Genomic DNA, 20,190 nt, shown 5'->3' with positions numbered 1-20,190 from the left:
ATATTTTTATGAAGTAATTCTTACTTTCCATAGTCTTTTTCTCACAAAACTGGCAAATGTATATTTATTGCAAGTCAAGAATTATCTGAAAGGTAAATTTCATATTAATGAAACTGATGTGCTTTCTTTTAAAATATCTTTGGTTATTTTATTGCTTACCATAATTTAAGACTTGGCTGTATAACAAGTGTTTTTCTTTGGCAATTGCTAAAATGGTCTGTGTGTGGTCAAGACAGCTGTGTCTGTTGTTACTGAACATAATGCTGACTTAAGTAACCAGTATCCACTTCAAGTAGGATTTTAAACCTTTTTGCTTTCTTTCACTAATACCAGGTTACACAGACAGAGAAAAGGGGGGCCAGTGCTGACCTGTCTCGCTTGTTGTTCTGCAAACTCTGCGGCAGGCAGATAGAGCATGAACAGATTGCAATCTCTGCCTTCAAACCTTCAGCAATGAACAACAGCCGAGCAATTTCAGGATGTTGTGTTTTGGGGTTCATCTCCCCATCTAACAAAATACTAATCCTCAAATGACTTCAATTTCCACTTCCAAAATGTTCTGAAGAAATCTTGTGCTGTCTGGTGCAACGCTTTGGTCTTTGAGCTGCACAGAGGTGGTCTGATCCCTATCTCACTGGGAACTGGGAAACAATGTCACCCTAGTCAACTTATAAGTAGTATATACAATATCTAAACTTGGCATGAGAGGAAAATTGCCCCATGATTACACCACTCAAGGAAGTACTTTTAAAGCTAAGAAGGGAGATGGGGATCAAACAGATATAAAGGGCTTTAGGGCAACTGTGCCAGCTGAGGAATTCATGCCTGAACAACAGCGGGTGGTAGCTGCTGCCTTCCCAGACAGACTGCACCTCTGTCCATGTCATACACCAGCTGCCAGCACACAAGTCCCAGGGAAAACCCCAGGTGGGTGCCGCTGCTGCTGAGCCGCTGCCCAGCCTACCTTTGCAGACCTTGCCCACTTTGGGGGTGATGGGTACTCCATGCTTACCAGGGAAAAGCATGGGCCAGGGGTGGCTTTCACCTCTGCACCCCCTTTTCCTAGAATGACCTCCCTGTTGAGGGGACAAACCAGTCCCTAGGTTGTATATTATGTAATTTATATGTAAATGAGGTGGAGAATATGCACAAACAGGCTGCAGATATGTTGCTCCAGCGGATTCCACAGTGCAGAATCTGGTTTCTATCAGAAGCATACACAGATGGGGTTTCTGCAGACTAAAGAAACCAAGATGTGATTGCTTTTAAAGAATGTACCTACTGATACAATGCTGAGAGAAAACAGGAAAGCACTAAGTATTTGAGTCTTAAAATAACAGTTTTTTTCTGGTCATGAAAGATTTTGAGCTATACCTCCTATTGCACTCAAACATTTAGCTATTATTCAGGGAATATGACTGTTGAGATTTATTCCAACACATTCCAGAACACCCTTGTAAGATGAAATTTAACATCAAGTGAACAACATGTCCTACATAAACCCTTTTTTAAAAGCACATAGCAAAAAAAAAGCAAAAAAAGAAAAATCAAGTGTTGTTTTAAATTAACCCTTCAAGGTCCTGTTGGGCTTAAAAGTTTTAAATATATGTTCAGTTTACTGCAATGTGTTCTTATACAGAAAGAACATGTCCCTATTTCACACGATTGATCCATATACAATAAACACATTTTTAAAGGTGAACTATCCACAGTTTTTAAACGTTCGTGTTACAACTGAATCCATGCAAATATATGTGTGAAGAGTTTAAAAAGTTTTTTTTTTTCTCTAAACAAATAATTTCTTTCTTAAAAGATGCATAAATCAGTTTATTTCTGTTGGATTCACTGGACCTACCACAATTTGCACTAGCTAAAAATCTGGCCCTCATTGTTTAATCCACAGATATACTTTGTCACTGTAGTTTGTGTAAACATGAGGTCAGCTAGTACTTCCAGACCCAAATGAGCTCCTTGATAGTTCAAATTCAAACTCAGTTTTAAAACTGAATTTTTCTGTCATCATTTTTCTTACAACTGACCACAAGTAGACACAGAATGTTGGTGGGTTTTGTGGTAGGTTTTTTCTGGGGATTTTTAAATGTAAGTACCCTGCTCTTCTCCAGACACAAAAATGTAAGTGACCCATTAAAAGTTAACATAGCTGTGTGTACTATTCTTAATAAGCTTTCAAAGAGCATTCTGTAATAGCCCAAATAAATCTAGCATCCAATAGATTCTCACTGAGTCCATCCACATTGTAAACTGTGCATAATGTCTTTTTTTTTTTTTTTTTAACAAATAAGACTATTTTTAAGCTATGGGAATGCAGGCAAGGAAAAGAAATAGGTGAATTTCTGGTTTATTCCATAATTTAAAATCCACACAAGAGATTGGACAGGATATGTCTTCTTTTAATGTGCAAGGGCCATCCCATAAGGAATCTGAAATAAAACAGTTATTCACAAATGTGGTTTCAGACACTCGTGTTTTATACACAGTGTCAGTATTATTAATTTTGTCTTGCATTTCCCTGAATAATTCAAACTACTTTGTAGTCAAAGCAGTCAGAAACATAAACTCGTTTCATTACCGCACAGCTACATGGGAATCAAACACAAAGGATATTTCATGGTGGACAGCCTTGCTGAACACATTAGAGGAAGAGAAAAGTACTTAATCCACTTAAAACTATTGGGAGAATTTCAGTTGGCAAACTGGTCATACTGGAATTTGACCATATGCCACCAACATCTCTATGAAATGCTCTAAAATGCAGTTTCTCAGGAATGAAACAGTTGATTACTGTATTGAGAGGTGAGAGAAGTGTAAAATAATAAATAGTCTAGAAAATAACATGAGGAGAAAACTGAAAGTATTAATGACCATAGTGCCATATACTTTCAAAGTACTTTTTATCTGAGAATGTCAAATGAATTTTTACACATGTAATTCTTTAATGCAGGCAAATATTATGCCAGTGTTACAGAGGAGTAAACTTGTACCACTTGCTTTAGGCAACACAGATGGTTAATGGGAAAGCAGAGAATATGATTAGTAATTCTGAGTTATACTGTGCTGTTTCAATCACAAGACCTTTTTCTCTCTGAGGTGCTTCTTATGCATTGAGGACCACATTTGGAAAGATTTATATGAAAAGTTGGGGCAGAAACCTATCAGGACTTTCCAAAACACTGTGCAGATCCAGGAAGAGTTACTGTGAGCACCTAGGTCTGAGCCTTGCAAGCTGAGCAGGACCGGAAAACCGCAGAAAGTGTCTCCACAACAGCACATCACTGAGGTACTGGCTACTTTAAGAACACAGCACTCAGTTGGTCCAATCTAGATCCACTTGATATCCCCAAAATCAGCTTCTCATGAGCTGAAAATGAGGAATTTTGCTAAGACACAAATCACTGCAATCTTTTATTTCTGAGATGTGTTTCCAGCTTTACCTATGCTGTTTACGTTACTCTAAGTGACCATCCTTGACGGTGGTTTAGAAGTTCTTTTGTCATCTAGAAATTGAAAAATGAGATCTACAGATTCAGAGACTTTGCTCTTCATGGAATAATAGTTGAGTTGTCATAAAGAATTGGTGTGGAAAGCTGCTGTCAGACTTGGCAGTTCTTACCCCAAAAATCAAGCTTTGATGTTTTCTTTAGTTTTGAGGGTTTATAATATAAATACAAAAGCAAAGATTAAGTTTTATAGGTAGTTTGCCAGACTAAACATAGTTGTGAAAACTGTTAAAAAAAAAGAAAGATTCCGAACATAACAACAACCTCCACAACGAAAAAAATATGAAATTTGGGAACTGCTGTCTACCAGCTCCACCACATGGCAAAGCAGTAATTTACAGTTCACCCGCTAGAAGGAGGATAATTTAAAACAAAAATCTCAGTCTGCCTCAATTTCTTCAGCAAGCGTCTCTTCAGTGGAGATGTCCCAGAAAGCAAAACTGTGATAAAGCCAAAATGGGCTTTGTAAGACTGCAACATATGGCCTGCCAGAACAGACAGTCCTATTTAGACGAAAAGGTGTCTTTCTTTGCAAGGTTGGAAACGATGTTTTCTTACATGTGTGTAGGACATTAGAGATTGAGTTCTGCTTGGAGCTCCTGATCATGACCATAATATGCTTAATTAAGAACTCTCTTGCTCCAGGAATGGAAAGGGAAGACAACGATGAAACTGAGGTACTATAAGGTTACTCCCCTGCTGTTCCATGAGCCCACCAGCCCTTGGATGTTTCATCCTGTTCTACTTGGGAATAAGAGTACAGCTGTAGTCTCTGTCCCAGGAAGTGCCATGAAGGAAACGTGTTTCTGCACTCTTTGGAGGTAGACACAGCCCTTATCCATTGTGTCCAGGAGAGCAGACATTCATATTGAAAAAGGCAAATGGATCTGTCTTGTGAAAAAAATATTTAAGGCATTAAATATGTTATTCAGGGTACAAGTTATCTTGATTAGTCCAAGTCAAGCTACTAGACAAATGAGTGAACTTTTTTTCTTTCAATTAAAAATAATTAAAAAAAAAGATTGTGCAATGACACCGCTACAGCATTCATGTTTGTGCAATGTGTTCTTAGCTGCTGTGTTCCTCAGTGTCTATACTTATGGAATGATTATGCTTGATTAATTTGGAAACACGACTGTGTGACAAGTCACTGATGGACACACAAAGCATGTCACGCAATGGACTCAAAATGTGGAGCAGTATAATCACCATAAGTAGAAACTGGAGTTGACTCACCAGTTTTCTCAAAGTTTTCCCTGGCAAATATCTCATAGCAGCTACAGCAACTGTCAAATTATTGGTCAGTATCTGCAGATTCCTCACTTGCTAATTACAGAAGTTTCTGCAGGGCTGCCTTTGAATTGAGCATTCAGATGGCACTCTTCTAATTCATGAAGCATGGGACTCTTCATTATTAAAAAGTATTTTAAAATTGAAACAGAGTTACATACTGATGTTTGTTGGCTTCATATTTTTTAATATAATTTCAGAAAGTACATTCTAATAAATTTTTCAAATTTAGAACAAACTTTTTTTATACAGATTGTGATACAAAAAGGATCTCCAGCTATTTTCCAAAACTGGAAGATTTATGACAGAATTCAGTGTATGGAGCTAGTATTTTAAGTAGCATGGGCTTACCAGAGAAGACAAGGAAGATTAGGATTTCTAGATTTATCTAACATAAGGCAGAAAATACCTCAATTCACATCTCAGCAAGAAAAATCATTATGCTTATATGCCTACATAAAATCAGGGCAGGTTGTCTGGGAGGAAGAAGATGGGGTAAATTGCAAGACTATGGAGAACACCAAGTTTTGATCATTACTCTCTTGACTTCTAGATATATTATTCCTGGCCACAGTTTTTCAATTCATTCAACAGACATCAGCTTTCTTTAGGCAGTGATTTTGCATTGACTAATCATTCACAAGTTACCATGAAATAAACAGCCTCATAAACTTAACTAATATTTGCTTTAAGATAGTACAGGGGAGCTTGCCCCATGGGTGGCAAAGTAGAAAAACACACATGTAGTAGTGAAGATGGGTGTGCTTCCAAATCCAGAGATAAGGACTCAGTGATAGAAGTGGCCACAAAATGTTGACATTTTTTTTAAATTAACAGTTCTAACTTGTCAGTTAAAAGCACAAAATCATTCTAGTTCCACTAAAAATTGTCTCTAGTGGATCTAAATCAAATCACGGGTTTTGCTTTTTTCTGAAGTGTCATTTAGTTCTAAGTTCCATGCTTCATATTGAGATGCTTGCTTTCAAATCAGATTACTTCAATTTAATATTTTGTTCTGAACTTCCCCAGGGGCTTCCACATTGCTTTTTATGTCCTTTGATATTCTGTCTGCCCACTTTTTCATCAAAAAATAAATAAATTACTGACTTCACAGTAAAATTTATTCTCATAATCTATAATAAACAATCTATTTGCATTGGTTCCTTTCACTCCTACTCTGGGAGGACATAAAATCTCGTATAATATGGAGAGAGGTAAAAAAAAAAGCAGCTTTTTACTTTGGCATATCTGTCCAATTTTCAGAGTACAGTAATCGCTATGATAGATGTGAGAAGAGAAATAATGAGCCTCTTTGCTTTTTTTCTCTTCAGTCCATGGGTGGAAACCATGAAGCTTTTCAATCTAATCTTTCTTCACATCCATCCTTGATAAAATTCTCAGCAGTCAGCAGGGGTTTAAGAAGAAAAAAAAAAGACACTGCCTGTCTTGTTTTTCAACATTTGGAAAGTTTTAAGCAGTATTGCAGGTGGGAATATGGTCACAAACATATTTTATTTTCCATAATTTATCTCTGCATTCTAAAATGAAAAATGTAATCCAGATTCTGACAAAATATGTTGGAGCCCTTAAAAAAAACAATAAGTGAGACAAAACAGAACATGCAAAATGTATTTTGTTTTTGCAGATAGGTTTTGTGTGAAATCAGGATTTAATTTTTTATTAACCTTTTTTAGAGTTGAGTGCATCTGCAGTGCTAGAATGCCATGTTATTTTGTAATATATTGGAGAGCAGATTCAGAGTATTCATAATATGAGTCTGAAAATCAAAAAAAGTAGAGAGCTGAGACAAAATGAAAAAACATCTACCAATCTAAGGAAAAGATAGGTCCACTTTTGTGTTTGTCACTTAACATATCTAATTCTAAATTAAAGGGACTAATAATTCTGATTGTCATACAGGGAAAAACGTGAAGTGCTCTTTCAAATAAAATATGTTCCTGTGGCTTTTTCAGTGGATCGTTAGGTCACAAGTTGAGCTGCTACAGAAAATTGCATTTTCAAAGTCAAATGCTACTATGCAGAAGTTTTCCTTTCGGATTTATATATAAACACAAACAAGAAAATGCTACACTTATAAAAGCATCATCTTACAATAAGCTTCCTGAGGTACGTAACTTGCCCACTGCCACTTTTCTTCCCTTGAAATGCTTTTAGTCCTTCTCCTGACAGGAAGTGTACAGGCTGGCACTTGGAAGAAGCCTTTATCAAAGGAGCCTGCTGTTACCTACAAATTTGATGCTGCTATTGTGGTTACAAAGGGAGCTGCATACTCTCACAGTTAATTGCCGCAATCTGTCATCTCTGAGATTTAGGGATTGGTGGTTTTTTAAGGGGTTATTGGTGTTCCAAAACTCTGGCTATGGGGTTGGCAGCCAACTCCTTTGGGTCATGTCTGGAGGCTGGAGCCTGCCAGCAGTTGGTCAGGATGGCCACAGGCAAATTCGGTGCGGTTGGAGTTTTATGTGCCTTGAGAGGCAGTTGCCAAAACATAAGCAGCTCAGTTTTGACCATGAAAAAGCCCCTGATAAAAGCTAATGTCAGTGAGAGAAAGGAGGTGAGGTAAGCATCTGTAAAGGCTCTGGAGGATTGGGCACAGACCTGAGAGAAGAAACAGTTCGGCCAGTCACTCACTTGAATAGGACAGGGAGAATTCCACAGAAAGATTATGGTAAAGGTCAATCATCGGGGAGAAGTGATTGGAGACTTTCCTGTGGTGTCCTTGATTTTTGGGGTTGAATGGTTGCACAGAACAGCAGGAAGAGCTTGCCAGTATAGGTAATGCCCAGTGCGTAAGGCTTTCTTCTAGCATTTGGGACACCACCAAATGGTGGGACACCACCATTTGGGACAAATGCAATAGCATTAAGGGAAGTGGAGGTTTGTGGTTCTGTGAGCTGAGTGCGGAATACAACTACTGGGAAAGACAATCTATCAAAAGAGGCTGGATGATACATCCAGACAGGGAGAGCGCTGTACGATGCTTATGTGAATGTTAGCTCATGAACTTCATGTCAGTCCTTATTTGCTGAGGAAATTTAAGTTCTCTCCAGGTGCCAAGCTGCCAGCCAGCCATAACAATATGTTATCCCCCGTTTTGGTTCTGCTCCCAGCTAGGAGATTTTTGACACATAATATATATTGACAAGCAGAACTTCATGAACAGCATCTGAGTAACCATACTTCATTAACACGCTAAGCAGGGACACAGAAATGTGATTGGATGGGAGGAAATTCAGAATAAATAAATTTGTAATTAATAAAACAAGAAATGCAGAGTGGGTTTGCTGGCCTTTGCAATACAGATAGAACACAGACAGTTTGCTGGACTGACTTCTAAAACTGCTAGCTGGAACTAGCAAAAAGTGAATGGAAGCAAAGTGGCTTTTAGCTACATAAATTATGAAAACATTCTGATATCATATACAGAAAAAGGAATAATTTCTGTGCACACAATTGTGGTTTTAATATAAGCTCAATGGATCACACTTATCAAAGAAGTGATGAAAACTGACTGCAGCTACATTCTAGCCACATTCTCAAGCAGCATCAATCTCTGTATCTGAATGTCTCACATGACTTCAAAGGAAAACAGAAACCCTTCCTCTCTTTGCATCATTTGTAGGGATTTGCTTTGGGTTTTATTTTTTTCAACTAAAGGCAAGTATGCTGGAAGGTCCACATCAAAGAAAATGCCAACCTTAGGCCTTTTTGCACTATCCAGGATGGGGAGTGCAATGGATAGTCATCTATTTAGGGTATCCCATCACATGCCCTGGCCAGAGTATGTTTCACAGTATTAATGGTGGTGAGGTTAAAGTCTGGCTTTTCTTAAGAAAAGCTGGATATCATCATAGCCAGCTGTTCTGATTTGGTGACTATTTATTAACATCTTTAGTAATTATGCATGGCAGATTTCATGAGAACACAATCATACATCTTGTGTAAATTAATGCCCTCAATAAAACCTGCCCAGGCTTATGCAGTTAGCTGCTTCATTAAAGTGTGTTTCTCCCGTTAAAATGTTTAGCTATTGCAGGCATATGCCCCTTCTCAGGCACAGGCTGTGCATGTTTTCTGTGCTTGTTCTGCATGAGAAACCCTCATTGACCCAAATAAGGGCTCAGTGCACGGGCCATATGCTAAGAATATGGAAATTGCTTTGAGAATATGTTGAACTTCCATATCCCCATCATAACCACAGTACGGGTGTCACTGCTGTATGGTCTTTTGCAAATGGATAAAACTTCATCATTGAAGTCAGTGGAAGTTTTTTCTCTGAATAAAATGAGAGGATGGTTTCAAGCCCATTGCCCCTTGGGCTGCTCTCAGCTGCCTTTGATTCCTCTGACCAAGGGTATTGTGCACAGTCTTATGGTCTCTTCTGGGATCAGATATCCCCAGGGAAGGATCCTTTGCGTCTATCTGGAAGGATCCCAAAATACTGCCAAGTCATTTCTCTTGTCTTCAATGTTCTCCTGTTTCCTGGTGAGTACATTAAAGTTTGGGGTGAAGCCTTTCCTGAGTGCCTGATTAGGTGCAGCCCTAATACTGAATAACTCAGGCAAAGTAACTAAGTGCATATCAATATAGGATTTATTTCACCTCCCTTTCCCTGTCTCAAAGTTAAGCACCTTATGTGAGTCAGTTGGGTAAGTCTCTGTATAAGTGAGGAGAAATAAGCACCACCTCAGGGTTATTCAACCCGTTTTTAGCTAAGAATATCAGAACATAGACATTTTCTAATGTAGAAATTTTCATCTGGATGTACAATTATTCAGCTCAGAAATTACTTCAGATACTACCTTAGAAAAACAGACTTGGCGTAGCTGGATAATAATTGTCAATGCAAAAGCCTGAAAGATGTTTTTATTCAGTGACAGGCAGCAGTAGGAAGAAAGGACAGCTCTGATGTTCTCATCAACATACTGAGGCAACATACAGAGCAATAAGCGGTTGGCTGGTAGGTTTTTTGCTTAAACCAAAATATTTTTTAAGTTCTTCTTAACATCAGGCACAAGTCCTCAGTGCCAGTGTGTGTGAAAATGTTTTTACCACTTTTCCCATTTTTTTTTAAAGGTTACCTTATTTTTTCTAGTCCTGAGGTATTTCAGATTCTTTTAATGTGTCAGGACTAAAATGTTTTCACACTTTGTATTGAAAACACTGGTTTCATTTTGTGATCTCTTCCTGAGTCTGCCATAGAAATGTTAGCAGGAAAAATTCTTTTAAACCAAATATTCACCAATTTCTTAAATTTTGTAAAATCCAATAACTCAGTAACCCTATTTAGATTAATACTGATGACACATGCTTTAAAGAAACGTAGGTTTACTACAGATATCATTCCTTTTCACATGACCTATTCTGCCCAGATTTCAGTTTGAATGGGCATATGAATCCTACTTTAAAAGGTATTGTTATAGCAGGCAGGGTATTTTCTTGGTATGGAGTGTTGAATCATGTCATTGCTTCTTCTTAAAAAATACCCGTGTTCTATCTCAGAGAGGGTTGCCTCACATTAAAATGATTCCTTTATAAACAGTTTGCTCTGAGTTCAGGGCAGCTCCAGCCTAGAAGTTCAGCAATTTGCTCTGTTTCTCCACTTTTATGACATCTTTTTGTTTTTAGCTCTATAAGGCTACACCCATGTGTACACAAACGTGCACGCTTAGGCACACACATGTACAAAATGGGCCAGAACATGAGTCATGACAAGCTGTTGTGCGTTTCCATAGGTGCACCTCAGCATAGTCACAACAATACAGAGCTCCCCAAAATGTGCTGCTTTAGACTTTTATCTCTGGCAGTGCAAAGCTGCATGAGCCATACGGATAAGAGGGGAGCTTGTGCTTTGGAGTAACCCAATCCCTTTCTTTTTGATGCATCTGCTGACAGGAGCACCGCCTGGTCCTCTTCTGGCAGGGTTGCTCAGTGGGATAGGGATTCTGTTCACCAGGACATGGGCAAAGCCATTATCCCTTTTCACATCAGACAATGGCATACTCCTTATGCTGCTATATTATTTCAGTTTCATGTTTCTACTGACCACAGATTTTGTTTGTCATGTACCTCTGTGCAAAATGAGTGAAGGGTGAACAGAGAATCCAGAAGCACATGTGTCTACACTCCCTTTGTACTGATGCAAATGATGATGCAAAGTGAAAGGCAAGGGTAAATTATGTACCTTGGGGCAGGTTGTGAGCCTCTACAGGCAAAATTGATTAATTACTGACATAAACAGACTGATTAACTTAGTAAGATTATAATCAGGTCTCAAGCCTTTTGTTTGTACAACAGTAAATCAAAGGAAAGTGAAACGGCAGAAATTAGATTTGTATGTTTCTGTATGTCTGTATATACATATACAAAATACATCCCCACAGCACAGGCAGAAGGGAGGAATAAGTATCAGCCTGTTGGTTTTCCTTATGTTATCAAAAGTGAAGACAAACCCGTGATTTATTTTCTATATTTTGGATGCAACCAGTCAATGTGTGCTGTGCAGCTGTGACATAAAACTTCTTTCAAAGAGGGCTAATACTAAAGAAAGATATTGCAAATATGTGACCTGTGCTCTGGTTTTGTAAAGTATTTTTCTAATTTCATCGCTCCAGGATAGAGCTTTATAACTTAAGCCAGAATCGTTGAAAAATGTTGCTACTTTGCTACTGCAGGCAAAATCTGTACAGAATAGGATTTATAATATATACAAACTCTCAGAGAGTTCCTTTAAACTTACGGAAACTCCTATAATAGAGTTTTACTGAAGTCCAAAATAAGTCCTGGCCAAAGTTTTTGCTGAATACATTGAATTCTAAAGCAGGCCTGGGTCTCAGCATGATTTTCCTACTGTCTTTTGAACAAAAACCACCTTATATTCCATGCAGGAGCATAACCCATAAAACATGCACAATAAGATGTATAGAAATCCATCTCTTCCAGCCTAATGAATTTAATCAAGATCAACAGTTGTGTGAGATCAGTTTTGGCAGAAACTTGTGCAGGTGCAGATTTCTATTGCTATTCAGTCAAACCATCAAACAGGAACTCCCTTGTGCTTGAATAACATCTACCTTTATCTCAGACGTTTTAATGAGTGAGCAGCATATGTTTTAGACACAGAACCATGCTGGATGCAAAGCACACACACCATGACAGACACTATAGGATTCATGGGGTAGGTTTTTCCTGAAATGTTTTGAAAGGCAAAACACAGGCTCCTGTCCTACAGCTGTCTTAGCTGTAGCTCTTGAATAACAAGGATTTTGCCTGGGCACAGAGGATATGAAGGCAGGAGAAAAGCCACAGAAACCAGTGTTTGTCTGACAACAATCTTCTTTCCCCCGTGTGGGTGTATCTGCATCATACTGCGTCCAGTGGTGTCTGCACCAGCCAAGGAAGGCATTGGCAGACAGGTATCTCCGATTTTCCTCCTTCCTTTTGCCCTCCAGCACTGTCCTTACTTGCTATCAGCATTTTCTCACCACTATTATGTTATAGCTCAGCCTATTTTCCAGGTGCAAGAGCAGGAGGTGAGGTTTTAGCAAAAAATGTCCCCATTTGTCTCCTGCTCCATCCTGCTTTTGTGGGGACCCCTCTGCACCCCAAATGTCCTAAGAAGTTAGGGCACTTCTCCAAAGGAATATTCCTGTATTGCCTGCTTAATGTTGACATCAGAAAACATAACACATGGTTTTCCCCATGCAACTTCCTTCCTGAGTGCTATGGCTCCCTCAAAGTAACAGCAAAGCACTCATTAGCTGAGCACACTCTGCCTTAGAGGGAAGCACAGAGCTGGTGCTGGCAGGCAGACACACCATGCTTGAGGCTGGGGACAGATCCAGAACCCAACAAAGCAGGTGGAAAGGTGGTCATTGACTACGGTGAGGTCTGGATCAGACCCCTGTGGAAAAATATGCTTGCTGTGAACTGTGTACAGGGAAATTCCATTTATAGAGGAGTCAAATGAAATGCTCAAATTGCTTCAATCCATGAACAAATTGCATTTCTACTTATAATGAATTTTGTCTTATAGGCCCCAGTCCAGTCAGGCACTTAAGGACCTGCATATCTTTTAGCCGATGAATAAATCTCTCAGAGGCAGTGTGACTGGGCTACTGCATCTGGGCAGAAGTGCAAGTTTTTCAGTGAAAAATAAACAGGTTTTATTTATTTTACTCAGAGATATATGAAACGTGTAATTTTGCAGTAGCATGTGATTAAAAAAATCCTGACATTTTCAATTGTACATTTACTGCCTGTGTGTTTCGGAAATTAACTAACTTAGCTTTTAATATGTAACCATATAACTTAGTTCTTGGCACAGTTTCATCTTTTTTAGCTAATATTCTCCATTCATTTGCATGTGTCACACAGTTCAGCAAAAAATGTTTAGACATGTTACATTTTATAACATGTCTTGCTTAATAAAAAACATAAGAGAAAATTAAAACACAATTTCATTTTAAGCTGCTTGCAGACCACATCTTATATTGCCAAAATCACCTCATGCGGCTTTCATCTGACTTGCAACATTTTACTTCTTGTGTCTTAAATTGCATGTAATGACCATTTCAGAACTGTCTGATAGCTGAAGTTTCAGATTTAGAGATGTAACCTTTTTGCCTATTTTTGTACCCCAACTGTGAAAGTAAACTTCAAAATCATTACTTTGGTTCATCCAAGTTTTTGAACTTCCCAGTGGTTGCTGCTATATAAAAACATAGATATGTATTTAAATACATGCTGCACTTTTCCTGCCCCAGACAGACATCTGGCCAGTTCCCATCTGCTGACTGTGACCTGAAGCATTTTTTTTTCTCTCCCTCATTAGTTTGAGCTTTTGCTGAGGTTCAGTAGCACACATGCTGATCCATCAGTTGTTTTTATTGGCAAACAGGTCCATCATTAACAATCAGAAACTGTAGCATCTGCTAATTTAATAGGGAACCACATCCTATTGTACATTAGGTGTTTAGCAGTGTGGGCATTTATCAAAACAATGATTAAGTGAAATACACGTGTGTAATATTAAGGATATTTTAGGCTATAAATAATGCATTTCAATTTCTCTTCATCTTTAAACAAACATAGGCATTTTACCACAGGGAAAAATTTGTCTAAATCTTTCTGGATAGTTTAACACTGGAAACCTTGGTCAAAACAATGCTTGTCTGTTAAAATCGTTTGCATGCCTTTTTATGCTGGGTGGGCTGCCCTTACCAGCAAACACAAAAGATCATGAAGGGTTTGAAGACTGCAGAACTGGTGTAGCGTATCTCAGTGGCATGCAGCCCACGTGGTCTTTTGCTTCCAGAAGCTCAGAATTGAAAAGTAATGAATTAACGTCATTCAGAAACACATTTTCAATACTTTAATGGCATCAGCAGCAGCACAAATTGCCCCATACTTAACGAATTCCCTTAGTGGAAAGAAAACATTTTTTTTTTTTTTAAATAAGGAGATTTCCAGAACAGGGATTTTTAACATGCATTTACTGGTTTCCAGGAGCTACCAGTATTCCCTTTTAGATATTAGCATCACAGTGACAGATTCAGCTTTGTTAGATGACATGGGCATTCGTTAGTTGCAAATTGGTTTGTGGCGCATCACTTAAAAGATAAACTCAAAACTCTGGGATCAAAACCGGTGTTTTCTGTCAATCAGATGGTTTACTTACTCAATCCCAGAACAGCTGGTATTCAAAGAAAACAGGAAGTATCAACATGACTTGCCACAATTCAAGCTTTGACATAAAAGTTCTCCTAAACCATAAGAGCATGAGAAGCTGCAGGAAGCAGTGGAGATGCAGAGGCTGACAGTATCCCACCACTTCACACTGCAGCTGCTTGGGGGGAACAACAGCTGTCCTTGCTCCCAGGGAAGTGGCTCTGGGTACCTGCATCGCTTTTAGAAGCTCATGTATCAGGGTGTGATGAACAGGTACTGCATGCCAACTTTATTGAAACCTGTCTGCATTAAAAGAAAGAATGAAAGAAGTTTAATCAGAAAGAACTTAAGACCAAGCAGAGGCTGGATGAAAAGCTCATTGAATTAAATGGGAAGACTCCTGCTGGCTCACTGAGGGGTGGATTGTGTCCCAAATTCAGACCTCTGAAACGAATGCAAAATTTGTTTAGTTTTGTGCTTTTGAACATAGCTTTATTTTCTAAGCAGAGCCACAAACAGTTATGTGTCTGTTTCTGTGATCCTCTTCTCTTATGAAGTCATTCCAGCTCTTCTATCAGTAAACTTGTTGTAATATATTTCGTGCTTAGTCTTCAAAGAAATGTTAACATCCACAGATAAAAGGCTCTGTACGCTGTCCATGCCACAACTGTCACCAGAAAACCCAGGAATGATGACATGAGCAGATGATAAATATCCTGACACAAAAAAACTATTTTTCATAGGAGACATAAGCAAACCTTTGTTGCTGTCTCTATCTGTGAACCAAGGGACATATCCTCCCATGGAGATGCCTTTGGGCCGACTGAGCAGCCAATGCAGCTCGCTGGTGCCAGGTGACAGAGCAAAGCCCCTGCCCATGGTCTGATCCTGCCGTGGGGCACAGTCGAGTTGAGCTGGGAGAGCGCCGGTCAATGACTCTTCGCTGAAGGCATGCCATCCCCCACATCAAAAAGGCACCAGAAGCCTTCCTATAGATCTGCACTGTATAATGGGCAGATTTTCGGCAAGGGCTCAGAAGACAAATGAAGCTTTTATCTGCTTTCCAGCCCTCTGCAATAGGAGTTTATGTTAAAGCCACTTAACCGTCTAGAGTGCAGCCCTGTGGATTACCTGTTTGTGTGAATCAAGTACATTACCTGATCACATGAGCGCCAAGGATAAGTCTTCTATAACTAGCTTTTCTTTGAAGGGATCTTCAGCTACTTTGGGATTCTCACAAAGAAGTGCCCCAAATGAGGCAGGATTAAGAACAAGCAATACTTCACTTTGGCTTGTGTTTCTCCAGCTTCGTTTATTTAGCTTTACCTGCTTACTTGGTCACTTATTTGTGTGTCATAACAGCAGGATGAGGAATAAACCTTCCAAAGTATAACCTTTACAGCTTCATGGGTTAAATATTATATAAAGAAGGGAGTGAGTGTGATAAAAGTGAATATCTCTTTCTGAACAGCAGTTCAAAAGACTTGGTAATTTTACAGGAGTTCTCAATTTAAATTGCTAGAGTTAAAATATTATTTTACCACACCTTTTTTTTTTTTTTTTTCAACCATTAAAAATAATTAGCTCTGCAGAACATTTTAAAATTAAAATAACGATGAGGGATGTGTAAGCCATTTAAAAACACTTAGAATGATACACCCTATTTCAGGAAATTGCACATGGAGGAGAAGGATCTGGGAAGGCTGAACACTTGAGTCTGTGTTTTGGGGGACTTTTCAGCTCTGTCCCTGCAGGCTTTGAGCTCACCCTTGTCCTGGGGTGCCTTCAGAAACTGCTCTACCACCCCTTTCTTCTCCACTGACAGGTTGGGACGTTGTCCCCTCTTTGCTGCTGAAAGCCACACCTCTGTGTGCTGTCACCATTATGTGTGGGGAGAACTTCCAGGGGCTGAGGGTCTCTCACCACCACCACTTCCACCAGTTCATCACCTGAAGATTGGACACTGACATTATCTACCCTCTCCCTGGTAATGTCCAGCAGCCCATCCTTCTGGAGTGGCAGCCATGCTACTGTGTATTGAAGGACACTATTTTTGCTTTGAAAACACCAGTTTTCTTTTGTTTTGCAACTGCTCCAGAGCGGTTATGGGCACTCAGCAGCCTCTGGTTGCCTGTGAGCCCATTTTCCTCTTGCCAGGAGCTGCAAAGTAAGACAATCACTCTCAGTCCCCTAACAAGATGTGTTAGACAAGTGGCAATGTGCTGGCCAGGAGTGGAGCTGCTCAGACCAAAGCCCCCAAGACCTGTGAAAAATAAAATCTGAGAGAAAGAATTACTAGGGTCAAGCTGCTTTTCCCACCACAAAAGCAATGGAAAGCAAAAGAAGATACATCATAATCCTGCTATGAGGTTATGAGCTAAAGAGTTTGGAGGGAATATTTTTGGAGGAGGAAAGAATTTTCTGATCAGAAGGCTTTCCTCCTTTAGTGACCAGTTTAAGGTGGCTTTTTAATGTTGCTTTAAATCTGAAAACTGTCTGCCATCTGAAAAGTGACTCCAGCACTGTGCCTGCTGCCTTGTCTGTGCCGAGTGGATGCCTTATGCACACGAGCCCATTTTTCTTGGAAATGCATTACAGGTTTTACTTCCTTGTCATGCTGTTCTAATAAATTAAAAGTCCATTCTGACTGCAAGACAGTACTTCTGTATGGAAAATAACATAACTTATCACTCATCACTGGTAATAATACTCTGCCTGAAGACATTCCTTTGTCAAGCCTGTTGTTGATCAGTTTATGCCCTAAAGGATTATACTTATGACTCAAAATAATGCAATTTCAGATGATATTTTTATTTATAAAGGTACAATCTACCTTTGAAAGAATCTGAACTTCTCTATCGTTACATCTTTTGACAATGAGACACTTTCTTCTCAGAGCTAAGTAAAGCCAAACTCCATATTGACAGCATGGACTGGCTGCAACAGACAGTGAGCAGGGCAGAAGGACAAATGGACAGAAGGAAGACTGAGGAAGCATGTTACACACCCCTTACTTGCTCTTTGCAGCATAAAATGACACACAGCTTCACTACAGTGTTATCCCCCAATTTTTCTATAGATTTTTGTATTTACTGATTTTTGTACTTACTGCAATTAAAATAAAAACCCCTCTGTCCCATTTTCAGCATTTCCCTCTTATTTGCTCTGAGATAAATTAAGAAAAACAAAAAAAAACAACTAACCATCCAACTACTTTTTTCTTACGTTGCTTATAAATACTGCTTATTCATTAACTTTTTTCTCTGAGAATAATGTCAAGTTATTTGGTTGTATCTCTTTGACTTAAGTAAATAAATAAAGAATCTTTTCCTGAAAGTTTGTGGTTGCATGGTATAATTAAATAGAAAACATTTGGCAAGTTTTGCTAAACAATGACTGTGCTTCCAAATGCTGATGGTATAAATCAAACTAAGGAAAACACATCATGTTTGTTCATTTCATGAGGACAATGAGGGCCTTATGGTTTTATTTTATGCTTGGATTTAGCCTTAATTATTTTAATTTTGTACAAAGAGGATGACCAAACCTGAAAAGTTCTGAAAAGACTTTAGCTTTGTTAATTACATTTGTAGAAAAGCCGAGCTGGGGCCTTTAACCACACTTTGGCAATGAGATGAGATGAGAATAAAATGTATCTTTGTACTAAATAGCCAGCATCTTATTCTCAGAAACACAACTACAGTTGTGTAAAATCTATAAGATACATGAAAGCAAAAAGGGACTTTGCAGAGCCACGTGTCCAGAGCTTTTTGTGAGTCACTTCTGATTTGCACACAGACACACATGTGCTAGGTACTTGAGTTTGCAGAAGTAGATGCTGACTTTGGGCCCCATTTTGTGAAGATCAGGCCCTTAGTATTGAGTTAATATAGAAAGAGTGAAAATCTACAGACAAAACAAAGATTAGAGCTTGAAATGCACCACTTCTCCCTGCAGAAAGAGTCTGCCAGAAAGCACAGTAAATTTAGTCACAGTACAATGCCTATTACTTTCAGCGCATGATTAAAGCTGCTTTCTCTTGGACCACACACACATGTAGTCTGTCCCCCTCTTGGGAGAACTGTCTCCTTCTGCCCACGGCCCAGATGAATTATAGTTACAATCACTTTGAAGATTTATTGAACACACAAAGGGGCAACCTGAAACAATAATGGTATTTCCCTGAAATGCATCCCTTCTCAATGAAGGCATTTTCTCAGGAATATGCGAGACATGATTACAGTTTTCCAAGACAATGCTCATTATTACAAAGCCATTTCAGAAAGAACTTGAATTTCTCATTGCTCTAAATCCCATGACTTTACAGCCTGGTGCAAAAATCCTGAGGAAACGGTGTGGGAAACTGCAGAGTGATAGTCCCTCGGTGATGTTTTCTGGCATTGTGAATTTGCCTCTGTGACATGGCAGAAATTGTCTGCAGTGTCCCCACCCCAGCTGCACACTGCCTGTCCTCTCCCCCTTGGCTGAATAGATATGTCCATTAGGGAATTCTGTGCATGATCTCTTTTCCCTGGCGAGTCACTGGCAGATTTTTAAACATTGTGCTTTAGATCCGGGCTTGTAGTAGTAGTGTGTTTACCAGCTGGCTGTCTAGGTAATTGAAGTCTGGGCTAGGTCACCCACCTAGGGACCCTGGCTCACCCCACATTCTTTTTAACCCAGGCTGGAAATCATCCTCTTTGCAGCAAGGAAGGTAATTCTACCATGTCGGTGTTGATAGTTTGTACTTATCTGCAGAAGCTACAATCACCTGAGAAGAACTGCAGCACAAGATTCATGTAGGAAGGATGCTGCCAGCAGACCTGGGCAGATGTATTATGCCATGGGACAGCGGGGATAAGACTTTACCATGGAGAAGCCTTGGCTTGTCATATCTGCATCCTGTTCCCCCAACTTAGTCCATTGTGGGCACTGGTTTGGCTATGGCATGCTTTGGGAAACTGTAAGAGCAGCCCTGTAAAAGCTGGATCACCTCCAGTGAGTTGCACAGGTTAAGAATAAGCTGGGCAGTCCTGGAAGCTCTTGCTACTGATTTTTATGAAATATGATAACATACAACAGCAGTCTATAGGGTTTTAATAAGTTTAAATGAAGTTTCTTCTAAACATCAATTTTTCTAACTTTATTTGAGATGCTTCTTCATATTTTGCAAGTAGATCAAACCCCATCATTTGTAATTTATTTCCAATTAAAAAAAAAAAAAAAAGAGAGAAAGTATGTATTTTGAGAGAAGTATTTGCTTTCCATGGAAAATTTCAATACTTATTTAGACCAAAAAGGAAAAGGCCTAAACCTGAAAAGATTCTGCATTTTGATCAAAAATATTTTGTTTTGTATATGGTGCCACAGGGCCTCATGGGAGATGTGGTTTGGTTGCCTCATGTCTCCATCCAGTTTAAGGGACAGAATCCTGGCCAAAGGACCTGTTTCAGTGTGTATTATGGGCAGCTCCTGGTAAGTTCCTTTCCCTCACCTAGACCCCTGTTTTGCAGGGCAACCTGCTCACAGCAGATGATGGATGCGTGTGGCATTAAGGTTACAATTCTTACAAGGTCCCATGGCAGAGTTTCTTATTCACTATTTGGTGTGTTCAGTGGAAAATGCTAAGGTTTTCATTTTTTCAGGTTTTGATTTTTTTTCTCCCAAGAATGCTATACTATTCCTAGGGGAA

General features: G+C 39.2%; 1 long non-coding RNA gene across 4 annotated transcripts in view; it reads right to left on the bottom strand.

The window, feature by feature from the left end:
• Positions 1 to 16,930, bottom strand: part of LOC134161897 (uncharacterized) — a 60,946-nt gene extending 44,016 nt beyond the window's left edge. For 2 of the 4 annotated variants that reach the window (XR_009964125.1, XR_009964124.1), the window contains exons 1-2: positions 15,656 to 15,815; positions 14,509 to 14,801 (exon numbers count right to left, since the gene is read on the bottom strand). This is a non-coding gene — a long non-coding RNA (uncharacterized LOC134161897). Of the gene's footprint in view, positions 1 to 13,694; positions 14,802 to 15,655 lie in introns of those variants that run through there. The other 2 variants (XR_009964123.1, XR_009964122.1) reach the window with 2 other exon arrangements.
• Between the last annotated feature and the right edge of the window lie 3,260 nt (positions 16,931 to 20,190).

Source organism: Pezoporus occidentalis, unplaced genomic scaffold (genome assembly GCF_034315485.1).
Source record: "Pezoporus occidentalis ecotype Australia unplaced genomic scaffold, CSIRO_AGI_Poc_V1 ctg18, whole genome shotgun sequence".
In the NCBI taxonomy this organism is placed as follows: Eukaryota; Metazoa; Chordata; class Aves; order Psittaciformes; family Psittacidae; genus Pezoporus; species Pezoporus occidentalis.
This window is presented reverse-complemented; position numbering and strand designations above follow the sequence as displayed.